Source organism: Salmo salar, chromosome ssa14 (assembly GCF_905237065.1).
Source record: "Salmo salar chromosome ssa14, Ssal_v3.1, whole genome shotgun sequence".
In the NCBI taxonomy this organism is placed as follows: domain Eukaryota; kingdom Metazoa; phylum Chordata; class Actinopteri; order Salmoniformes; family Salmonidae; genus Salmo; species Salmo salar.
In genome coordinates this window covers 64,152,804-64,171,376 of record NC_059455.1, presented here as the reverse complement: position 1 = coordinate 64,171,376, position 18,573 = coordinate 64,152,804, and the positions used below count along the sequence as shown (strand labels likewise).

The following is an 18,573-nucleotide window of genomic DNA, read 5'->3' as shown; positions in this document are numbered from 1 at the left end:
CGATGTAGGCTGTGTGTAGCAGTCATGGTATGAAGGTTTGGCTTAAGTTTGTATTTTTTTTTGCCTGGTCACAGACAGCTGATGTGTTCTGCACTGAAGTCCACTAGCGAAGGGAAAAGGTGAGAGGAGGAGAGCACATAGATGAGAAGTAATTCTATATAGATATTACACAACGAGCTGTTTGTATGTGTCTGGTATGAAAGTGAACTGTTTGTGTGATCAGGGGTGTATTCATTGCGCCGATTCAGTTGATTCAAAAAAAAAAAAGTTTTCTTAAACGGAAGCGAACAAAACGGGGATAAACATACCTGAATTTGTCCAATAGAAACTCTTGTTTGCAACCGTTGGACTAATGGTTACACCCTAGGTCAGCTAGATGCAGGCAAGACTGTGCAAGGTGGGATTGAATGTGTCACTGTCACCATTATTACTCAAAATTCTCTCAACCTGTACACCCACGTTGTAAACTTTCATTCATAGGCTAGTTTGTAGCAACCTCATGATGGGCACAGGGAAAATGAGAGTCATGTAATAGCCTAAACCTATCGATGTTCCTTTGAGCTGGGTGAATGGAATATGAAAAGTCATCCAATATGCTGTAATAGTAATAAGGCCATAAAAAAAAAGAATCATCCTCCCTCATCTTAAACGGCACCAACCGCCACTGTATTACACAGAGAACTGTCTGTTCTTTACGTTACATTTATCACATTGTTCCACAACATCCCTATCTAGACCAGTGTAATTACCCAGAGTGCTAGAGAAACTATAGGGTTATTCATGTGTAACAATGCTATAAAAAAACGTAGCGGAACCATCATGCCAAGACTACTGACGACAACGAGCAGTTTCTCAAGTAGATGCATTGAGGGTTCCCTGAATGAGTTGTTTACAACAAACAAGTTGGCTGGATGGTGCTATTTTAATGTTGGCTACAGTTCCAAATGATATTGATGGACTTAAATAAGGTGGCTTATTCAGACAAGCCTGTGGTACTACATTGCCACAACATCCTTGACTGTTGTCTATGAGAGAGAGCGTTTATGGTCATCCTGAGGCCACTTTAGGTCCTCGTCTGTCGCCTTGACTACGCCTCTCTGCGGCACTCTGTCAAACCCTCTCTTCATTCGGACATTTTTATCCTTGTTGACCTAATGCAGGCGATTGTGACATGAATGGCATAGTTTCAGTTAAGGGAACGGTAGTGAAAAAATAACCTTTTTTTTAAAGATCTCTGTACATCAGGGTTCTCCATCTGGCCCCGGGGTTCTCCAATTTGGCCCCAAAATAGAAAGACGCATGTGATCATATGCAAACGTAAGCAAGGTTTTAAATGACGTTTTAGTCAAATATTCTATCTCTTTGGTCTTTTTTGCAGTCTGCAAATGATTTGTAATTAATTATGGTCCGCCCCCCGACCATCCTCTCAACAAAAAATCGTCCCGTGGCTGAATCTAGCTGATGATCCCCGCTGTACATGGTGTGTAATTATAGTTTCCGAAAGTCAACCTGCCTCAAGTCTTCTGGCATGTAAAGGCTTTGAAAGGTTAGACATTGTTAATGACAAGCAACAAACAATTACCTCAGACAATCTACAATCTTTGGGTGTCAACTGACAAGGTGGAAGGATAGCAATTGTTTTTGGCGGGGCACACAGGCTGAATGTGAAATAATGCGCCAGGGCGCATAACGACTGAAATAGACCTGTTTTTATATTTTAAGGTAATGGAATGTCGTTTTTCCAAATTGTGTCATCAGGTAGAGCTGACACGCACAAAAAATGTGTTTGCATATTATTCGATTAGTTCCACGTTGTTTTGAACAGTGACTGAGTTGGAACTTGTTTCCTATGTGTTAGAGAATGTGAATTGTTATGGATTTTGTAGGTCACCGTCTATGCTAATTATTATTTTCTTCATTAGAAATAACCCTTTATCCCCCAGTATGAATGGAAGACAGGCATGTCAGAATTCCCAGGCATGTAAAAGTTCCATTCCAAATTAGAAACTAATTGTCAAGGATTATACATTATATTGAAACTGAGCTATACAAAAACTGTAAAATATACAGCCTAACACATTCTCCCATGGCATTACTTGTGGAATGTCATTGTTTAGACTAAGTAGAACATAAAATTGCACTGGAATGCTGAATGCCGGAATACTTGAAATCATTTTCCTCGACTCGCCAATAAGTGTCTCGCCCACATGACCTAGTAGCTCGTTGTTTACCTTTGGGGTTGGGACCTTAGCCAGAGGATGGCAAGGCTAGCAGAAACGCTTGATATCCTACTAAGTTCGGGTCTGCCGGCTGCTTGCCTGCCTACAATATATCGACAGGCCACTAATGACTCTGGCTGGCCAGTATTAATGGACCGGCAGGGCTGTGGACGGCCGCAGGGGGCCTTTCATTGAGCCCTGTGTGGACCGCCCTGGAGCCTAGCTGCTCTGCTCTCTCACCTTTCCCGCGCCACTCAGGCTGAATGGATTGACATAGATTGTCAGATAAATGGCCTAATGCGTCTTTTCTCCAGGTCAGTCTCTCAGCGGGATGGACAGGATTTGCTCACTGGCTGACTAGTTCGTCGCCTCCTGAATGTTCTCTCAGTTCCTCATCAGAAACTGTCACATTTGTGTCTGTGTGGCAAATTTAGCTGTCAGTTGTCACAGCACCTGAGAGCTCAAATCAAATAACATTTTATTTGTAACATGCTTTGTAAACAGGTGTAGACTAACAGTGAAATGCTTACTTATGGGTCCTTTTCCAACAATGCAGTAAAAATATAGTGACACGAGGAATAAATACACAGTGAATACCAATAACGAGTAAAAATTCACACCTTCCTAATATTGAGTTGCACCCCTTTTTCCCTCAGAACAGCCTCAATTCGTCTGGGCATGGACTCTACAAGGTGTCAAGAGTTCCTGGCCCGTGTTGACTCCAATGCTTCCCACAGTTGTCAAGTTGGCTGGATGTCCTTTGGGTGGTGGACCATTCTAGATACACACGGGAAACTGTGGAGCGTGAAAAACCCAGCAGACACACTAACCGGTGCGCCTGGCACCTACTACCATACCCCGTTCAAAGGCACTTAAATACTTTGTCTTCCCCATTCACCCTCTGAATGGCACACATATACAATCCATGTCTCAATTGTTTCAAGGATTGAAAAATCTACACTGATTGAAGTGGATTTAACTGGTGACATCAATAAGGGCTCATAGCTTTCACCTGGTCAGTGTCATGGAAAGTGTTCCTAATGTTTTGTACACTCAGTATTTCTTGTCATTTAGCAGAAGTTTTCCAAAGTAAGGTTATGGGCCTTGATCAAGGGCTCATCGGCAGATTTTTCACCTAGTTGGCTTGGGGATTCAAACCAGCGACCTTTGGGTTACTGGCCCAACATTCTTAACCGCTAGGCTACCTGCTGCCCTATACAGGGAGTACCAGTACCAAGTCGATGTGCAGGGGTACGAGGTAATTCTAAAAACAGCAGCTGCCAGGAAAAGCCTACAGTAACGTGTGATACCTGTGTGAAAGATCACACGTCCCTCGCTGTTTTTGTGAAATTAGAACACGCGTTACTTAAAATAAGCCTTGTGACTTCGTCAGCAGTGCATTTCACATTTCGCAGGTGTGGCGTCGCACGCGTGAACCTGTGCATGAGGGAAAACTCAGAGCGAGCTTAACTCGCTGCAGCACCTTTTGATAAGGCAAATGTAGCAACTGGATTCATTGTTTTTCCTGAGGTACTATGGGTTATCATCTGACCTGGAATCAGCCTCTCCTAACCTCTCTCAGTGGTTACGTGACAGTATCTGAGGTGATGTGGGTTAAGCTAATTGATCCTAGGACAGTGGGTAATGGACAGTCCAGTGATCGCTTTCCAGCTGATCTGGAATCAGCATTTACCAACCATCCACAAAGTGGTCACCTGTCGGTATGTGGTGTTATGCGGTCTACAGTAGCTAATCCGAACTGATCCCAAGGCAGTGGGTAATGGATAGCGCTGGCTCGCTAGCTACAATGACAAGGTTCAGAACAGAGAACCAAGGAAGTGACACTGAGACAGGGAGAGGAAGTTGACCGTGGGCACTTGGAGACTGGACATGTCATTTTTGGTTCGGCTCTCTGCACAGCGGTGACAAAAGCAAAGGGTGAGAGATATCAAACGGCTGCTCTTTTTCTTCTCTCTCTGGCTTGAAAAGATAAGACCGACACCCCTGAAATGCACCACTGCACCATCGCTTCTCTGGTGCCCATCGGCCAGAGCACCAGTTATCGAACCCTTTTTATGTTGGCTGTGAAGTGATAGTCATGCTCAGTCCTGCACCACTGCTCTCAGCCATATACTGTCTAGAGGGCTTTAAACTCACTACCACTTTATATATGTTTTCTCCTCCGTCTAGTACACTATCTTAAGCTCACAATTCAACTTATATTATTTAAAGGGGGCAATCTGCGACTGCTGGTATCTTCAGGAAGTATTCATACCCCCGGTCTTATTCCACAATTCAGAATGTTTTCTTTAAAAAAAAAAAAATGTTTATTGAAAATGACGACTTGATTGGAGTCTCTGGCCAATTTCAATTGTTTGGACATGATTTAGAAAGAAACACACCTGTTTTATATAAGATCCCACAGTTGACAGTGCATGTCAGAGCAGAAACTATCCCGTGAAGTCCAAGGAACTGTCTGTAAAGCTCAGAGATCAGAGATAGAATTGTGATGAGGCATATACAGTGGCTTCGGAAAGTATTCAGACGCCTTCACTTTTTCCACATTTTGTTACCTTACGGTCTTATTCTAGAATTGTTTAAATATTTGTTCTAAACACAATACCCCATAATGACAAAGCAAAAACAGGTTTTTATACATTTTTGCTAATTTATTAAAATAAAAACAGATGCAGCACTCCATCACTCTCCTTCTTGGTCAAATAGCCCTTACACAGCCTGGCGGTTGTCCTGTTGACAAACAAATGATAGTCCCACTAAGCCCAAACCAGATCAGATGGTGTTTCGCTGCAGAATGCTGTGTTGGCCATGCTGGTTTAGTGTGCCTTGAATTCTAAATAAATCACAGACAGTGTTACCAGCAAAGCATCCCCTACACCCCCACACCTCCTCCTCCCTGCTTTATGGTGGGAAACACACATGCGGAGATCATCCGCATCATGAACTTATTCTCTGCAGCAGAGAACTCTGGATCTTCGATTCCTGTGGTGGTCCTCAGTTTCATCATAGCGCTTGATGGTTTTTGCAACTGCACTTAAAACGTTTACAGTTCTTGACATGTTCTGTATTGACTGACCTTCATGTCTTAAAGTAGTGATGGACTGTCGTTTCTCTTTGCTTATTTGAGCTGTTCTTGCCATAATATGGACTTGGTCTTTTACCAAATAGGGCAATCTTCTGTATACCCCTTACCTTGTCACAACACAACTGATTGGCTCCAACGCATTAAGAAGGAAAGAAATGCTACAAATTAACTTTTAACAAGGCACACTTGTTAATTGAAATGCATTCCAGGTGACTACCTCATGAAGTTGGTTGAGAGAATGCCAATAGTGTGCAAAACTCTCATCAAGGCAAAGGGTGGGTATTTGAAGACTAAAATATATTGTGATTTGTTTCACACTTTCTTTTGGTAACCTCATGATTCCATATGTGTTATTTCATAGTTTTGATGTCTTCACTATTATTCTACAATGTAGAAAATAGTAAAAGTAAAGAAAAACCCTTGAATGAGTAGGTGTTCTAAAACGTTTGACCGGTAGTGTACGCTAAAAGTTTGGGGTCACTTAGACGTGTCCTTAAAGAAAACTCTAGGCAGCGTTGCAAAGAAAAAGCCATATCTCAGACTCTCCAATAAATAGAAAAGATTAAGATGGGCAAAAGAACAGACACTGGACAGAGAAACTCTGCCTAGAAGGCCAGCATCCCGGAGTCGCCTCTTCACTGTTGACGTTGACACTGGTGTTTTGCGGGTACTATTTAATGAAGCTGCCAGTTGAGGAATTGTGAGGCGTCTGTTTCTCAAACTAGACACTCTAATGTACTTCTCCTCTTGCTCAGTTGTGCACCGGGGCATCCCACTCCTCTTTCTATTCTGGTTAGAGCCAGTTTGCACTGTTCTGTGAAGGGAGTACTACACAGCGTTGTACGAGATCTTCAGTTTCTTGGCAATTTCTCGCATGGAATAGCCTTCATTTCTCAGAACAAGAATAGACTGACGAATTTCAGAAGAAAGGTCTTTGTTTCTGGCCATTTTGAGCCTGTAATCGGACCCACAAATGCTGATGCTCCAGATACTCAACTAGTCTAAAGAAGGACAGTTTTATTACTTCTTTAATCAGAACAACAGTTTTCAGCTGTGCTAACATAATTGCAAAAGGGTTTTCTAATGATCAATTAGCCTTTTAAAATGAGAAACTTGGATTAGCTAACACAACGTGCCATTGGAACACAGGACTGATGGTTGCTGATAATGGGCCTCTGTACGCCTAGGTAGATATTCCATAAAAAATCTGCCGTTTCCAGCTACAATCGTCATTTACAGCATTAACAATGTCTCCACTGTATTTCTGATCAATTTGATGTTATTTTAATGGAGAAAAAATTGCTTTTCTTTCAAGAATAAGGCCATTTCTAAATGACCCCACACTTTTGAACGGTAGTGTATGTAAATGAGATATTTCAGTATTTCATTTTCAATACATTTGCAAAAAGTTCCAAAAAATATATTTTATTCATTTGGAATTCAGGCTGTAACAACAATGTGGAATAAGTCAAGGGATATGAATAATTTCTGAAGGCACTGTATATCCATTTTTGTACTTTTAAATGAATGATACATATCCATTTATTCTTGAAGAACATAACTTTATTAGGGTTCACATTTAGCTGATGCCATAATGTCAGCAAATCTTCCTGGGGTCCCAACACAGAACTAAAAAGAGATTTACAAACAATTACAATTTACAAAAAGACATAACAATCATTTAACAAGTAGACATTACAGAGGATTAAAAAGCTGACAGGTAATACATTTAACATTCAGTAGAATTTCTAGTAACACTAGTATCTCTCCAGTCATATGGTCAATCCAGTAGATGTACTTTTATTGTTTTCTTGAAGGTGGATTTACTTTGTGCCTAAGAAATGTGAGTTCAGTGACGGCTCTGTATAAAACTGTAGATTTGTCCTTGGTGGTGTCAGATGCCTTGAATTTGCCTGTCTGGTTTGGTGGTTATGCTTGTTGCTAGTATACGCTAATTGGTCTGAGAAATACTGTAGTTTCTCAAAAAATATAACATTCCTAAAGAAAATCAAAAGACTGGATAGTAATGTTAAACGGGAAGCCATGAGAGATGCTGGTGCATTTGGCTGACGTTAATTTGTGTAGAGCAATGAAGAGCTAGTCTGGCAGCCCTGTTTTGAGCGAGGTAGATCTTTTTAGTATTTTTTTTTTATACATGCCTCATGAGATTAGTTCAACTGTCTTAACCAATCAGAACTCAAATTATAAGCTTGTTATACTCTACTGTTTGTAAACAATGTAATTGTAAACCCACCCTATCCCTTAGCTGTTTCCCAAAACAGTGGTGAGGTGCCACTTTATTGTTAGAACTGTTGAGTGCCCCTTTAAATCCACAGCCATGATGTTTACTCTCCCATCCAGAACACTATATTTAGCGTACCATTACATTTATATTCTGTCCCCCAATGAACTTTCATTATTTATTCACCAAGCTATGTACAGAGTTTAGTTTCAAACCCATTCTCCAGAGGCACAACAGTGCCACACTCCATTCCCTCCACTTAAGTTTATGTCCCTCGCAAGCCTCCTGGTCATCAGCCCATTGCTCCATCCGACGGACCACAATAACCCTGGTTTCCGTGGCGTCACTTCAATCCAGTCATGGTTAATTGGTGGTGTTAAGAGTGGTTGGTAACGGAGATTGGCGACTCGCTCCACGGAAGGAACGCTATGCAACAGCGCCTCTGGTTCTCCAACATTCCGCTAGTCCTTTATGAGTTTGAGTATGTGTGAGGAAGGGGATATTCTTGCGCCTAAGAATAGATCTGTGAGACGGAAATGATTTTGATGCGAAGTGGAGGGTGTGTACGCGATTGTGTGTGTGTGTGGCTCCAGGCATTCTGCAGATAATTCCGTGTTTAATCCAGTACTTTCCCCGCCAGCAATGATTCCCAACAGGCAGCTCCCATTCCAGAGTTGTGCTAGATCATAGATCCTAACCAGGAGAAGAGATGGAGAGGAAAAAATGACGTGCTTCTGTACGTTCTGGGTTCATTTTCATTGTAGTTTTTTTTTTCTTCTTCTAATCATCATCTCTGCAGAGGGAATCAAAGATGGGATGACTAGGGAGTGTGTGTGTGGAGGGGGGTTGCTGATTGATGTGTGTAGGTCTGTTTGTAGATGTGTGTGTGTGTGTGGGTGGGTGGGTGGATGATTGGGAGTGTGTCTGTATAGGGTGTGTGTTTGTCTCGTTCTATTTATGTGTTGTACTGAACAGAACGTTTCTACAGTTTGTGGGAATGCCTATTTTATTATTTTAGATGTTTTTGTGGGAATGCCTTTGAATTTGTTTGTTCAACATCTATCAGCTTCTAGAGAATGTGAGGATTAGTTTGAACAAAAACAGCTTGGATTGTTTACCCTATACCTTTCCATCAGAGAGAGCATCGAGAGAGAGAGCCTTTTCATTCCTTAAATATTTACCTACCATTTCAGTGCGTGATGAAGAGCCACTCAACCCCTCTGTCCATTCTCATCTCTCTATCATCCTTCATCTTTTCACCTGTCTTTCTCTCGCTCTTTTCATTCGCTCCCTTCACCACCTCTCTCTGTCACCTTTCTCTGTGTATCAGTCACTCTCCCCCTCGTCATTGTGCAGATCACCATGTTGCTTCATATCTTGTATTTCCCTCTCTCATTTTATCCATCCGTCTACCTCTTGAATACACTCACTCACGTTCTCATTTTGAAGACTGTGGGAAATTGGGGTATTGTCATGTCAGTCTATCCCCTCTCCATCTCTCATCCAGCCGACGGATCATTTCTCGTTGTCAGGATCTTCACCCGGGATATCAGTTTAATTTGTCTTTCATCCCTCCCTCCCTCCATCTTCGTCTAGCCACTGCCTCTGCCCGACAAACGTCAGGGTGATATAATGGAGTCTCATATCCGCTTTCACATCACTCAATCCATATCGTCTATCTTTATTTGGTTAACTCACGGTACACGTGTGCTTGTGGGAGTGTACACACACACGTATGTACAGTAAACACATAAATATTCATACACCCATTTCCTCTTTCTCTTCCTAGTCTCCATTTCATTATCGTTCTTCCTCAGTTTTCCCTATCGCTCTGTCTCGCGGACACGTACGCCCACGCTGTCTCCCCCACTCACACAGCAGCATCACCAACAGAATCCAGTTCATCACGGCTACGCATCTCAAGGCCTCTTCCCTCGGCACACATGGAGACATCTTGCCACTACCTTTCACCGTCTTTACCGTCTTAATAAACTAGTCCATCCTATGACTCCCGTCTCTCTATTCTTCCCTCCCTGCCGTTGACCCAGCTGTCACTCCTTCATTCTTTCACCCGTCCAAGAGTCCGTCCATCCATCCATCCGCTTGCGTTAGCCTGACGAGTAGAGACGGCGGGTAGAGCCGAGCGCGGCTCACCTGCTCGGCCTGATTACACACGAAATCCTGAGTGGGCGGTTCGGCCCCGCGGTCTCAAAGCACTGACTGCTGGGTAATGGGCACCCATGTGGAGCCGCGCACCCAGGCGAAGATCCATTAGAAGAATTGTCGGACCTTTTGTTTCTCGGTGTCATTGTCATTATTATTGCTTTGTCTTTGTTTTAGGTACACAAACGCACATTCAATGTATCTCTCTTGCATCTTTTTCTGTATCTCTATCATTCTTCCCCCTCCCTCTCTCTCTCACCCCGCCACTGATCTATATGTCACGACAGTCATTACTGAGAGCAACAGCAGACTATACTGTCCCCCCCCAGTGACATAGTAACTAATAGGGAAGTCTAACCATGACTCTATCTACAGTTAATGACCTGTTGTCTCCATGACTGGGTGGCAGCACTGTAAAACCCCTATATTTTACTGTCATTTCTACCCTTTCCGTTGTGCCTGCCTTGTACCCTCGTTATTACGCCCCACGGCCCATTTCCCGCTATACTGGCGTCAGTGTTGTGATATGTGCCATGGCTTCTGTCTGTCGTGGGATGCCATCTGAACGGGCTGGCAGTCTGGCTGACTTTCTCCCACTGGGTCGCCACTCGCCTGGCAGAGCGCGTCTCGCAGTTTGCTGTGTGTCACCCATAAAGAGGAGGCGGGAGAACGACCTTCATGCCAGAGGGAAATTAAGTGGTGCGACGAGTACAACGGGGATCTTTATCGCTATGTGAATGCTATACTCAGTTAAAGCTATACAATATTGTACAAAATGCTTTAATTCAATTCGAGGCCCAATCTATTCAATCTCATTCAATATGACTAGAGAGGAGTGGGATCAGGATCTGGTTAATACTAAGTGTGCTGTCCATAGTTAGAATAACGTTATGGGGTACAATACAATACTGCCTTTAATTCAATTCAAAACTCATCAATCAAATTCAATGTAGCCTGCAGTGCATGAATCCTATACAGTAGAATGACACGATTCCCGTAGCATAGAACATGAGAAAAGGGCTCAACTCAAAATGGACTAATGTTAATGTTCACTGTTTAACAGGTGAATCTTTTTTGAAGTACTGTAGAAAATAATATAGATCAGCGCAATAATATAGGTCGGTGTCAAACTCATTTCCCTCGTGGGCCGAGCGTCTGCAGGTTTACGCTGCTCCCCTGGACTTGATTGAGGAATTAAGGTCACTGATTATAAGGAACTCCCCTCACCTGGTTGTCTAGGGCCTAATTGAAAGGGAAACCCCAGAACCAGCAGACATTCCATGTAATGAGTTTGACACTCTGCCCAGGGGCTACACACTGAAGAAACCCGGCCTTGTGCATAAATTACAAAAATGAAAAAGTCTTAACGTTATCACCGGTCCATATTTTTTTCTAGTTACATTGTTTTGGCAGCACGGTAAAAATGTAGTTTTCTCGCGTTGGGGGGGTCCGACTGACTGATTTTAGCGTTGTCTGCAACGCCATTTGAAGCAACACGTCACCCAATGGGCAGGTCAGTGGGTTACCACACATATTCAAAAGTCCCCACAAACTGCCATGTGGGTCTATGGGTCTCTGTATCCTCTGTCCCCTGGGTTTCCCTATGTCATACCCGTTGTTGTAAAGGAATTACACTATTGACCTTTTATATAGCAGTGTTTTGCTGTATTCCGTAGATTGCTTGTTTGTCCGTATCATGTCTTGGGACCAAGAAGATTCCCCTTCAGGTCATTGGCGTCTTGCCCTATGCACTTAACGGCACGGAGATGATTACTGTAGTGCCTGATGGGATTCGCATCACTGTGTGTGTGTGTGTGTGATTGTTTGTTGTGGGGGAAAGCAGTTTCGAAGCAGAGTCCACAACGGTCAATCCTCGCTCTCTGTATATAGCTTGTGTGACATTTGGAACTCTCCCAATTCTGTTTATTTAACACGGGTCCTCTGTTTATTTAACACGGGTCCTCTGTGTTTATTTAACACGGGTCCTCTGTGTTTATTTAACACGGGTCCTCTGTGTTTATTTAACACGGGTCCTCTGTGTTTATTTAACACGGGTCCTCTGTGTTTATTTAACACGGGTCCTCTGTTTATTTAACACGGGTCCTCTGTGTTTATTTAACACGGGTCCTCTGTTTATTTAACACGGGTCCTCTGTTTATTTAACACGGGTCCTCTGTTTATTTAACACGGGTCCTCTGTTTATTTAACACGGGTCCTCTGTTTATTTAACACGGGTCCTCTGTTTATTTAACACGGGTCCTCTGTGTTTATTTAACACGGGTCCTCTGTTTATTTAACACGGGTCCTCTGTGTTTATTTAACACGGGTCCTCTGTTTATTTAACACGGGTCCTCTGTGTTTATTTAACACGGGTCCTCTGTGTTTATTTAACACGGGTCCTCTGTGTTTATTTAACACGGGTCCTCTGTGTTTATTTAACACGGGTCCTCTGTGTTTATTTAACACGGGTCCTCTGTGTTTATTTAACACGGGTCCTCTGTTTATTTAACACGGGTCCTCTGTGTTTATTTAACACGGGTCCTCTGTGCATTGCAACACGGGTCCTCTGTGTTTATTTAACACGGGTCCTCTGTGTTTATTTAACACGGGTCCTCTGTGTTTATTTAACACGGGTCCTCTGTGTTTATTTAACACGGGTCCTCTGTGCATATTTAACACGGGTCCTCTGTGTTTATTTAACACGGGTCCTCTGTGTTTATTTAACACGGGTCCTCTGTGTTTATTTAACACGGGTCCTCTGTGTTTATTTAACACGGGTCCTCTGTGTTTATTTAACACGGGTCCTCTGTGCATATTTAACACGGGTCCTCTGTGTTTATTTAACACGGGTCCTCTGTGTTTATTTAACACGGGTCCTCTGTGCATTGCAACACGGGTCCTCTGTGTTTATTTAACACGGGTCCTCTGTGCATTGCAACACGGGTCCTCTGTGTTTATTTAACACGGGTCCTCTGTGTTTATTTAACACGGGTCCTCTGTGCATTGCAACACGGGTCCTCTGTGTTTATTTAACACGGGTCCTCTGTGCATTGCAACACGGGTCCTCTGTGTTTATTTAACACGGGTCCTCTGTGCATTGCAACACGGGTCCTCTGTGTTTATTTAACACGGGTCCTCTGTGCATTGCAACACGGGTCCTCTGTGTTTATTTAACACGGGTCCTCTGTGCATTGCAACACGGGTCCTCTGTGCATATTTAACACGGGTCCTCTGTGCATTGGGGTATTTTCACAACACACGGCTGAACTTGCGTTGTGTGCTCAGAGCGTCTTCAGTTTGTTCAGCGCATAAAGGCATTTCCATACGCAGTGTGTGAGCACGCTTTAACGCGCATATGCTCTCCATGCCACTGATAATAATTTGCGGTGTGTGTTCAGTGTTTGTGGCGTGTTGTGCACATTAAAGCTCTTGCGTTTATTCAGCGGGGCGCGCCGCTGCCGTGTGTGTTGGTTTGGATTTCCCATGTGTTCAGGCACTTTAGCCAAATGCAATGTGCCGCATATGATTATAGGCCCAGAATTCATAAAGCCTGTTTCAGTGTTTTCCCATTTTCTCTCTCTCTGTCTCTCTCTGTCTCTCTCTGTCTCTCTCTGTCTCTCTCTGTCTCTCTCCCACTCCTCTTCATTCTTTCTCTCTCCTACTATGAATAATAGAACAACCTGCTGCTTGCTATGAAATAGCAAAAAGCCCAAGAGTGTTAATGCTTTTAGGAGCCTGGATCAGTCAGTGTGTTGATGTGCCGTGTTCACTGGGAGGATTGAGGAGGCTGTCAGCTCCAGCTCACTTTATCCTGTCAACGTGTACGTGTCTGCATGCTGTATGTGTACAGTAAGCAACATGCGCTGTCGTGTCTGCGTGCTGCGAACAATCCACTTCATTTGTATGTTGTGTGTGTGTGCCCCTGTGCATGTGTTTCTGACAGTTAAACAGCACTATGTCTGTTTCTGCTGTGTGTTGAGAATTCGGGATGGACTAGTTTTCTTCTCATGCGGAGGCTGTGTGTGTCTACAGAGTGTAATAATTGTGTGTGTGCTCTGCTGTGTGAGGAATGAACAATGCAACCCCTTGCTGTGTGCATGGGATCTCTTGTACATTCTGTATCCGTGTCTGCGTCTGTCTGTGTGTGTGCCCATGGTTCTGCATGCCTCTCACACACCTTGCCATGTTAATCATATTCCATGTTAATATTCAGTGGTGGGGGGGTTTGTCTGAGTGTGTCATGGGGTGTGAGGATGGGGGTGTAACCAGTCCCCCCCACCGTCATCATCTGCGTGGAGGGACACCGACATGACATTGGTGCAATACACACACACAGATCCACACAGATCCACACACATTCCACACACGGCAGATGGGAAAGAGAGACATAGATCGGAGGAGAGCGAGAAAAGAGGAGGATGGAGACGTCTGAAGCACCCGGACAGCTGAGAAGGCCAGATGGAGAGAGTAAGAGAAATGGAGAGAGAGAGCGATGGAGGAGAGGAGGGCTACAGAGCGCTTGGTGTGACCTGAGGGGCCATTGGGGGCCGGTGTGGGCTGCTGCTCACATTTCCCCAGTTGGCGAGTTGTCAACCCACTCCTCCCCCCTCCTGACTCCCAACACGTTTCTCCTGATTCCCCTACCTCTCCACCCCCCTCTGTGCTCCTGACTGAGTAGCCCTCCCTCCTGTAGTCACTTTCTAGCAGTGGAAACGTGCTCCGTCTCTGGGGAGGCTTCCTACCCTCTGCCCAAGGGCTGTGGAGTGTGGAGGAAAAAGGGGATGTGTGTGTGTGTGTGTTCCATCTCTGTTGAAGGGCTGCGGAGTTATGCTCTGTTGAATATGGCTTGTGTGTCTGTGTGTAAACTGTAGATATTTAATTGTTTTTGTGTGTATTCCATCTACCCTCTGCTCTGTTGAGCACCGGTGGAGATGGTGTGTTTTTGTGTGTAGCCGTATCTCTCTCTCACTGTGTGTGTGTGTTCCATCTCGCCTCCGTCAAAGGGTCTCTGGTGTCCGCTCCTCTCCCCCCTCTCCTCCCGCCATTGGCTGCCCCTGAAAGGCTCCAGTCTCCTCTTAGGCCTTAGCGTTAGCGCTAGCTTAGCTAGGCTGCCTGAGCACGGAGGCTACCGCTAACGTGGCCTTGAATATAAATCACTGTTTGTTTCATGTCGAATGCCTTAACATCACATTCCTTCTAAGCCCAGTTGTCATACGACTGCTTAACACTAGCTCACATTCCTCCAACCAGGCAATAAAACGGTTTTATTTGGCACATTAGCCACATGGTAGAAAATCAATAGTGTTTTTATTATGTAGAGAGGACCATTGTATTCAAGATGGCCTCGGTTGTGTTTGTTGTAAGGGTGTTAGAGCACATTGTATTACCACTGAGCTGGGAAGAGAGCGATGGTGAGAGGAATGTGCAGGATTCTTTCATGACTTTTGGCCCCAATTATGCTAAGGCACAGAAATTGCATACAGAGATTATTCTATAAAGACTGTATGACTCATTATACAGTACTTGTGCCAGATTTTATTTCACAAACTGTAAAAGAGGGCTATGAAAAGCCTGTGATCATTTATGTGGGTTAAAACCCATTCAAACTTAGCAGTTATGCACTATATATGCAACGCACGCAATGCAAACGCCATCTGTTGAATTCCAAATTCATTCCGATTTAAGTGCAATGCACTTATATTTTAAGTATTATGTCATTTTTGGTAATATCCCCATGTATTTTTTGTTTTTTTGCACTGTCAGAATGCAAGCTACAGTAATGCTTTTCTTACACACAACCAGTCAAACTATTTGGGTCAATAGTATTACAGTGTATAGTAGGAAACGTGGGTTTTCCAGCACCAGTGTGTTTTTTTAAATGTAGGATATTCACTGGGAACATGCTGTATATGGTACTGTATGGATCTTCTGTTGCAGTCTTGATATTTAGGGCTGCAGCCCAGTGGCAGGCATTGCATGCTTGTTACCAATGTGCTACGTAGCCCTGAGGCTGTGTATCTGAGCGTATGTTCGTGTGGGTGTGTGCACCTGTGTAGGTGTGTGTGTTTGTGTGTCTTCTCCCCGCGTTAGCACTCCACTTGCCTCCGGTATCCACAGGTAACCGGTTTTGACATGCTTCAAAATCCTGGCTTTGGAATGCCAGGGCTGTGCTAACCTGCCAAGATGTCAGGGGGATCGTTTTGCGCCCCCTTATACATAATCCCCCCCCCCAAATGACAAGACCCATTAAAATGCGTTGTGTTTTCCCATGTGCATAGACAGGAGAGGATCGTGATTTTTAGCACACAGGGCTTGACAGTTGAAACAGGTTGTACGTTAAGGGTGTATTTCCTGTGAATTATGTCTACACACACAGAATGTCTTCCTTTTCCTCTTTGGAACCCCCCCGCTGTTTTTAGCAACATCTTTGTCTTTGCAGTCTTGAATGCTTTATCTTCCTACTTTGGTGACACGAGAAGGTGACCGTGTATAAAGCTACGTTAATTAGGCGCGGTGACACTGGACAGCACAGTTCATTATGTTAATGACCCTGTTGATTAAGGTGTGTGTGTGTGTGTGTGTGTGTGTGTGTGTGTGTGTGTGTGTGTGCGGCAGACCTGGGAAGAAAATAGTTGTATTTTGTAGTTTTATATTTTTTTTAAAAGGATCATACTCGAGGTAGTGAATATAGTTTATATAGAGTTTCAACTAAAAGGCAACAATTTTCTTTGATATTCAAATACAGGTCTCAGAAAGCCAAATAACACTTGAAGGTATTTGAATATATGCAAGTTATTTGAAAACAAAATACATATTTATTTGATGGCTGACAAATATTTCATGAAGAACCAAACACTACAGCAGTTACTTAAATTAGTGTAAATATATGACCAATAGGACTTGGTTTGGAGGGCTTTCAGATATGAATCTTAATATAGCCTATAGCCTAGAGTTAAATACATGAGGAACATGGAATCACCTCAGCATTGGAGTGGACCACTTTTGCAGCTTCAAAATGACTACCAGATATATTTTCAGAATGAGTGAGACACAACGTAATGCACTGACATGTGACGTCAAATTCTTATGTGTCGTAACTTTGTGATTATTACAATAGCAACATTGTTGTTACATAGGACTTTGAAAATTGCTTTATAATTGTTGAGTAAGGAAGTGGAATAAGGAAGTCACTTCCTCTTGTGTACAGTACTTCTGTACAGTACAACCCAAAAGTTCATCATGCAATTAAAATGCATTTACCAAAGTGTTGTGTGTTATTTTATTACACAGGCACAAGAACAGTTTCATGTTAAGTGTTACTGAGAATGCTAACAATAACAAAATATGGCTTTTAAGTGTCTAAAGTAAACTAAATATCCCAAAACGGTGTTCTTTACCACAGCCAAGGTAGGAGGAAAATCATGTTAGTTGTATTTTGAGTAAACTATCCCTTTAAAGATGGTATAGTGTATGTTTGAAACAAGAACACTTTCCCTACCATGGACAGAAGTTCGCAGTTGTTTTTTCTAAGCATCCAACTTGCTGTTTGCAATGTTTGCAAATGGCTTTGGAATTTCTCTACAGTATTTTCAGGCATCATTAAATGAATTGCTGCTTTCAACATCTTCAGTGGCGTACAGTCGTTGAGCATCACAACTTATTTACTGTATCTGTACAAAATATAATTGGTTATTTCCTTTGACTTATGTAAACCTGGGACCATGAACATTCAGAAGAATGGATGTTTACAGAATGTTCAGATAGAAATGTATAGTGTAGATCAAAAATGACTGTCAGATAGATTGGAATAGTATAGGAGATTGCGTTTGCTATTCATTATATTTCTACCTTCAACATGCAGTTCCAGATACAGCCCTGCCATTCGTTGAAGGCAGAAAATCCTATGGTTTCTGAAAAGTAGTCACTTCCTGAGATCTGTATTCAAATAGTTTTAAAGGAGTATTCATTTTGGGGGGACTGTATTGAAATAGTTGCAGTCACCTCCAAAGTAAATATTTGTCCCCCCCCAAAATAGTTACTTTCCATAAAGCATAGTTAACACTATAATTATCCCAGATCTGGTGTGTGGCCTGCAAGTGCTCTGTGCCAGATACCATGTGCTTGAACGCATAATTAGGTGCGACAATGATTGCATGTGGCCTGCAATTGTTTGTTGATTACAGAATTGTCTGTGTGTGTGCGGTATACTCCTGGTTGTGTGTGATAGCGAGAGCAGACGCTAAGTATCTGTCAGAGCCCATAGACGTCCATGTGTTACTTCCACTAGTGTAACTATCTCTGACTCCGACTAGAGTATTTCAAACGGATTCCATTTTACCACGCCAATAGTGTTTGTGTGTTTCTGTCTGGGGCTCATCTTCCTTCACGCTAGCCTAGCCGCCACAGTAATTAGGCCGTATCATTAGTAACCATTAACATCAAGCACTGCTCATAAACCAAGCGTCAGTGCTCCGATTAACAAGCGCTGTGACCTTTGACTCCAAGACTCTGATGACGAAGAATGTAGTACATACAGTAGTAGATTTTTGAATGGCCCAATGATTCCATGGTTCACTGCTCTCCGGAGAGGGTTCTGACAGAACTAGTGTGTCTGAATGAATTGGATGGCTTCCTCAGAAACGGTCATCCTTCGTATCCATTGCTCTTAGTCAGACAGAGAGTGCTGTGAAACGTCCAACGGCAGTGTTAGAAGAAAATCCATGTACAGTGTGTGCAAATGTAGAAGAGTAGGGAGGTAAGGCAATAAATAGGCCATAGAGGCAAAATAATTACAATGTAGCATTAACACTTGAATGATAGTTGTGCAGATGATGATGTGCAAGTAG

At 43.1% G+C, this 18,573-nt stretch overlaps 1 protein-coding gene across 2 annotated transcripts in view; it reads left to right on the top strand.

Annotated features, from left to right (window-relative positions):
• Positions 1-18,573, top strand: part of LOC106569973 (poliovirus receptor) — a 73,604-nt gene that overhangs the window by 39,258 nt on the left and 15,773 nt on the right. The gene's annotated exons all lie outside the window — the stretch shown is intronic.